We start from the raw sequence: 6,879 nt of genomic DNA, 5'->3' as shown, positions 1-6,879 counted from the left end.
ATATATCTAATAATATGCAGTCTACTAGTAAATTATAGTATATAGATATAAGCTATGTAGACTTTTATAACCCTTATTAGTCCTAGAGAAGCTAATAGACTAGGTCAGTATAGATTTTATTATAGATTTACTACTATCACAGTGGGAAAACAAAGTCTATAATTTAATTCTAGTTATAGTAGATATATATATTAAATATATAGTCTATTATCCCTCTAGGAAGGATATAACTGCAGAAAACCTTACTAAACTAATTTATATAAAATTTATATTACACTTTAGAATGCTGCAGAACCTTATTAGTAACTAGGGATTCTTATTTATATTAGGATTTTAGTCTAGCCTGTGCTTCCTACTAGCTACTAAATGCTGCCTGTCTATGACATTTTATCTATAAACTAATAATTAGATAGAAAGATAAAACTAAATATTAGAATACTACCTCTATACCTATATAAACTACTATTAGGATAATTAGATAAGATGGCTACTATATGCCTAGTTTATCTATAATAATTCTAAATATTTAGTACTAGGAATTCCACTAGCATAAGCACTTATGGGCTATAAACTAGAACTATAGATTAATATTCTATAAATAACTAATAATCTTAACCTAAATACTATTATATGCATAGAAGATCTCTAAGCTATAAGGGAGTTCCTATTAAGTTAACTAAATATAGTAAAAGAAGCTATAAAGCATTACTATAATTAGAAATATCTTAATATAATATTCTATATTAGTAAATAGGTTATACTACGCATAAAAAATATTAATATAGGCAGACCTAGTAAGAAGCTAGACTACTAGTAAATAGGTCTATTCTAGATTAGTAAACCTACTAGTAAATAAGCCTATAAGCTAAAGCTCCTACTATAATTCTATAAGCTATATCTAATATTCTATATTTCACTACTTAAACTATTCTAAGGGGACTCTAATATAGATCTAAAACCTAGACTAGTTAAGCTTAATAGATACTAAGAATAGCAGGTAGAAAAGATCTTAGATAATTAATTATACTATAGAAAATACTAATATCTAGTTAAGTAGACTAGATAGCTAGATTCTAATAATATATAGAAGCTAGAAAAGTATATTATAGATATAGAAGCTCTTAAGCACTACCTTATATCTAGAACTCTATAATCTATAAGTACTACTATAAGGTAACCTAAATAGTATAGGAAAAAGTCTTAATTTAACTACTATATATATAAAGAAATAGAAAAGTAGTATATAAGCTATATAAATATACCCTCCTACCTATCTAGCCTATATACTACTTAAAAACCAAGCTAACTAATTATATAGTAAACCATAGAGGACCCTAGAGTAGAGAGGGGTGATATAGCCTATAGGGGCAGAGTAATATACCACTCTAGAGAAGGAGATAGTAAAGGAGCTAAGGCTAGGGGAGGTAGAGTAGGGGCTAGAGCTATAGATATAATAACCTAGACTACTAGTATAGCCTATATAGCTAGTATTATTAGGATATAGTCTAAGATATTAGTAATTACCCTCCTTTAGAGAGGGGGGTGGATATAAAACACTATATAAATATAATACTATTTATCTAAAGGCACCTATAAACTATTAGTAAAATCTATARAAAGAGGAATTATATAACCCTAAAAGCTAAGAGGAAAAGCTAAATCTAACTTAGAATTACTAAAGAAAGAATAGACTCTATTAAAATCTATAGGATATAACTATAGTATAAAAGAAACCTATAATAAAAAATTATAAATAGACTAAATACTAATAAAATGCAGCTAGATTAGTAATAATATAGAAGAAGAGGATACTTATATAAATATACTTATACTTTTTTAGAGTATAGTAATTATAGGCCTTCTGTATATAGCTATTTACTATAAAATAGTTGTAGTAGTAGTGCTAGGGGTTATAAAGCTTTACCTAAAGGTATAAAATATAGGGAACTCTGTAAGGTATTATTAGTATATAATTCTATAAAGCTAGGGTCTTACTAGTATTAATAATATTAATTCTCCCCTTCATGGGCTTCCTCCCTTTTATAATAGGAAAGGGAAATATATTAATAAGTAAAATTACTATTATATAATATAAAGAATCTATATCTAATAAACTTTAGATGACCTTAACTATAAAATAATAGAATCATAAGATAAAGGAAAATAATAAGTTATGAAATAATAGAATCATAAGATAAAGGAAAATAATAAGTTATAAGATAATAGAATTATAAAATAAAGGAAAATAATAAGTTATGAGATAACAGAATTATAAGATAGAGAAAAYATTAGATTATAAGAATAATAGGATTATAAATAAATAAAGATATTAATAAAGCTATTTAATTTAGATAAAGAATTGTTAAATACATATAAGAAATTATTTAATGAAGGGAAGTAAGACCTATAAATCTAAACTATTATTAGCTTAATCTATTAAACTAATTACCTAACGCGGAACTTACCATCTAAAATTAACTATTTAGCTATTAGATATAGGCTAGAGAGTAATAAATAGAGTAAGGAAGCTATAAAAGATAAAGAAGAATCTATATTACTAAATTAATTAGGAGATCTTACTAAGCAGGCATCTTAATAGTACTAATAAGAGGAGAGAAGAAGGAGAAGTTCCCTAGAGATCTATAAATCTACTTATACTATGGGAAATATAATATATCTTTATAGGTCTATAATAATTACTATTAATTATTTACCTATAATAGAATTAAAATAAATACTATAACCTATAATAGTAATAGAATATATTATCTACTAACAAGAGATTTACTCCTGCATTTTAAATAACTATAGAAAGATAATATTAACCTAGGAAGGTGAAGCTCCTTAGATTTCTAAATTAGGAAGTATTATAGCTTTAAGGATAAAGCCTATAAGGAAGGGAGGTAATTATTAAGGGCTATAGTAAACTATAAAGCTGCTATATACAGCTAATACTAATAGTATAGAGGGTTTAGACCTAGCAGATCACATAATCTACTATATATATCTCTGTAATTAGCTGAGTATTCCATAACTCAGTAATTAGTTCTCCTTACTTAGGCAATATATGGATATTTGCTCCCTTCATGCTGATCTTACTAGTTGATATCAACCCTTAGTAGGCGATCTTACAGTCTTTTACTACTAGCCTCTACCTTAGTTATATATACCCTCTATAACTTAATAAGAGTATTAGCTAACTAGGGAACCTTTATATCTATTAGGGCTAATAAGTTAAGAATTACTATATTTACCTAATTAACTATTACCTATTTTATAATATCTTTCTTATCTAGGTCTATAAAACACAGTCTTACTATATAGTCTAACTCTATACTAGTAATTACTATAGAAGTAGTGATAGTTACTAATTTAGGTCTTCTCCTAGAGTCTAGCCTAAATACTCTATTAGGTGGCTGGCCTAGTAGCTAGATTAATAAGTCTAGAGCACTCTATACTCTAGATATAGGGTAGTATTAGTTCTATAACTATCCTTAAGTTAGATCTATAAACCTCTACTAGAGCCTCTGCTATTCCTTAGCTAGTAGGGGCTAGTTAGTACACATTAGTATAATATAACCTAGTAAACTATATTAATAGTAGACCCTAGGTTCCTGTGGTTATTATCCTCCTGCTAGTGAGTAATGTGGTGGCCTGGATAGATTAAATTTTACTAGTTATTTAGCTAGGGAACTAATGACCTTATTTTAGTTATTTAAGATATTAGTAAAGAGTTTATCTCTAAATTAGGTTATAGTAATCTCCTAGATAATTTAGTCTAATTTATCATCCTTATATACCTTAGCTATCTATATAATATCTTTAAGTTTTACTAGCTTAGATGATGCCTTCTGCATCTAAATATTGGGATATTCATCATTGTTAAGGACATGGAGTCTTTAAAGAGTATGAGGGTAGGGGGTAGGCCAGCAGCTGCCCTATATATACCTTATTAACTTTGAGGGATTCCAGTCTTCTTTTATATTTTAACCTAAGCTAAGAAGGAATGTAAGATCTAACTAACTATATAAATAGTAATAATAATTACTAGATATTATTATACATCTAATAGACTTCCCTAAAATTATATATATACTATTTAATATCACATCCTCCCCTACTTAGATTAAACTTTATCCACAGAGTTCTTAGTAAGCCATCTTTTATAGGAAATTTGTCAGCACCCAGTGAAGTAACTATATAGATATAACTATTACTAAGATATATTAATTTCCAGATCTAGTGTTAGATATTATTATTTCTTTATTAATAATCTATAGAATTAACTAAATTATTCTTTATACTATTATTCTAAAATTACTATAGTAGTGGCTGAGCGCATTCTTTATTTAATATATAAAAGATATAATTAGATTATCTTATTTAGTAATATTAATAAGTAAGTTACCTAAGTAATTAATAATCTTTAAGTAGGGTATAAAGAATTATAGTAAATATTACTATTTATATATGCATATAAATAATTAAATTAATAAAGGTGGAATTAGCTAATAAGTATAGATAGATAAGTAAGTATTTACTCCTAGTATATATAGCCTAGGTATAAATACCCTTAACTTTTTATACTTATTATATATAAGGTTTTTATAGACTAAGCCTTAATATATTATCCCTTAGCCCTATTACTCTTTATAAAGATAAAAGAACTCTTATAATCTCTTCTATTCCCCTCTTACCTTTATCTTATTTAGTTAATTTATAATTATACCCTTTCTAATCCTCCCTTATCTAGCATGGTAATTATAATCCCTAACTATAAGGATATAGTTATAGCTACATAGAGAGAAGTCTCTTTTAGTCTAAATAAGATTTAGCTAAGTCTTATAAAGTTATTAGATATTATTTAAAAGATTAAGTAGGTATCTTAGAATAATATTAATATTATTAAAAAAGTTATATCTAAGGCCTATTAGAATATCATCCTCCTCTATTAATATAGAGTTAAGTATAAAAGGGTGTATAAGTCCTATTACTATAATATAGGAATATTTTAATAATATATATCTACCCCTAATATAGCTATTAATAACCAGCAGCAAGCCTTTTTCACAGGCACTTATACTAACTATATATAGAATAATAAAGCTACAGCCTGCTTATATTATATTAATAAAAATTAAGGCTAGGATTCTTAGTTTAATATATATAAACTTTCCTTTCCTATTAACTTTCATGCACTACTAACTAGAGTAAGATAATTCTTAAGAAGGGTAATCTACTTATAGCTCTTAATAAAGAAGATCCTATTCTTAACTAGCCTTTTATTAATAGAGAGATTATTAAGTCTAAACTAATACCCTTAAAGACACCCTATAAGGAGACTATAGAGTCCTCTCCTAGTAGTTCTAGCCTTATAGATTTAATATATTTAAAAGTTAGTAAGATTATAATAAACTTTAATCCTTCTTTATTTATATTAAAGATAAAGGAGCCTTCTAATAATAGCTATAATATCTTTAACCTTCTTTAGTTTAGCTATTTTATAGCTAATAAACTAGGAGTAGTTTACTATTATCCTAATATTATTTCTATTACTTCTAAGAAGATTAGATCTTCTTCTACTAGTTCTTTAGGCCTGAAAGAAAAGCATTATTATAAAGGTATTATTAATAAGTCTACTCTAAAGAAGAAAAAGAAGGGAAAGACTATATTAGATAGGGTTAAACTATTCTAGTCTATTACTTAAGAAGATTAGGATAACCTTATTAATCTTTAACAGGTATATAGCAATCTAGCTAAGTTTACTAAGATTATAGATAATTAGATCTCTATTCTTAAGGCCAAAGAGAAGGTTAAGAAAGAATCTCCTAATAATCTAAATATATTATTTTAGAATAATATTACTATAACTACTACTATAGCTATTACTAGTAATAATAATCCTTTCTACTAAGCTAAGATAGAGGCTAAGGTAGTTAAGTATTACTCCTATTAAAGAAGCTAATAAAGTTAAGAAAGCTTTATAGTATTCTCTAATATTTCTTCTTACTAGTTTCTTTTATAATTAGTTATTTTTAAGTAACTTTCTAACTTAATTTAAATAGGTCTTCTTTTCTCCTATCTTAATATTCTTATAATATTAGATAACTTATCCTTCTCTAATTACTCCTAATAAGTTAGAACTATTACTATAAATAGTCTATTAAAGTCTATATCTATCCCTCTAGTATCCTATTAGATTTAATTATTTTTTAATAAATTATATAGTATTCCCCTATTTAACTTATTATCTAAAGAAGTTAAGTTAATTTTACTTTAGTTACTTTCTAGAGTTAACTCCTTTAGATAGTGCACAGGATAGCTAGTTTCTATTAGTATATTATTAATATATTCTTAAACCTTTATTTATTAAGTATATTATTTTATTAAGATATCCTTCCTTACCTACTTTAAATATACTCCTAAATATTCAGCAGATTCCTAATCCTTTTAAGTTATCTTTAAAAGTTTATTATATAAGAATAAGGGTTTTTTAACCTCTTTAAGCACCTTATATATTTTAATTAGTATATAAATTAATAATCCTACCTTCTGTAATTATTATATTAGCATAGCTAATATCTATAGTTTCTTTAGCTTACTATTAAAATTAGCTTTTACTAATTATTAGCTATTAATTAGGTTCTCTACTACATGTCTATTAGGTTCTAAAATAGTATATATACTAAGCAGGTATAATTATTTAATCTTATATAGACTAAACTATTTATATTAGAACTTCTAAGGGAATTCATTCTAAATAAGGACCTATTAATCTTTTATAAGGTAAGATTCCTTTATATTACTATCTTAAATTAAGTTCTATTTAATTATATATACTAATAGCTTCTTATTAGCCAGGGATTATATATAGTTAAC

The sequence above is a fragment of the Aspergillus viridinutans genome (assembly GCF_018404265.1).
Source record: "Aspergillus viridinutans IFM 47045 DNA, scaffold_10, whole genome shotgun sequence".
In the NCBI taxonomy this organism is placed as follows: Eukaryota; Fungi; Ascomycota; class Eurotiomycetes; order Eurotiales; family Aspergillaceae; genus Aspergillus; species Aspergillus viridinutans.
The sequence above is the reverse complement of the archived record's forward strand: the minus strand, read 5'-3'. Positions refer to the sequence as shown.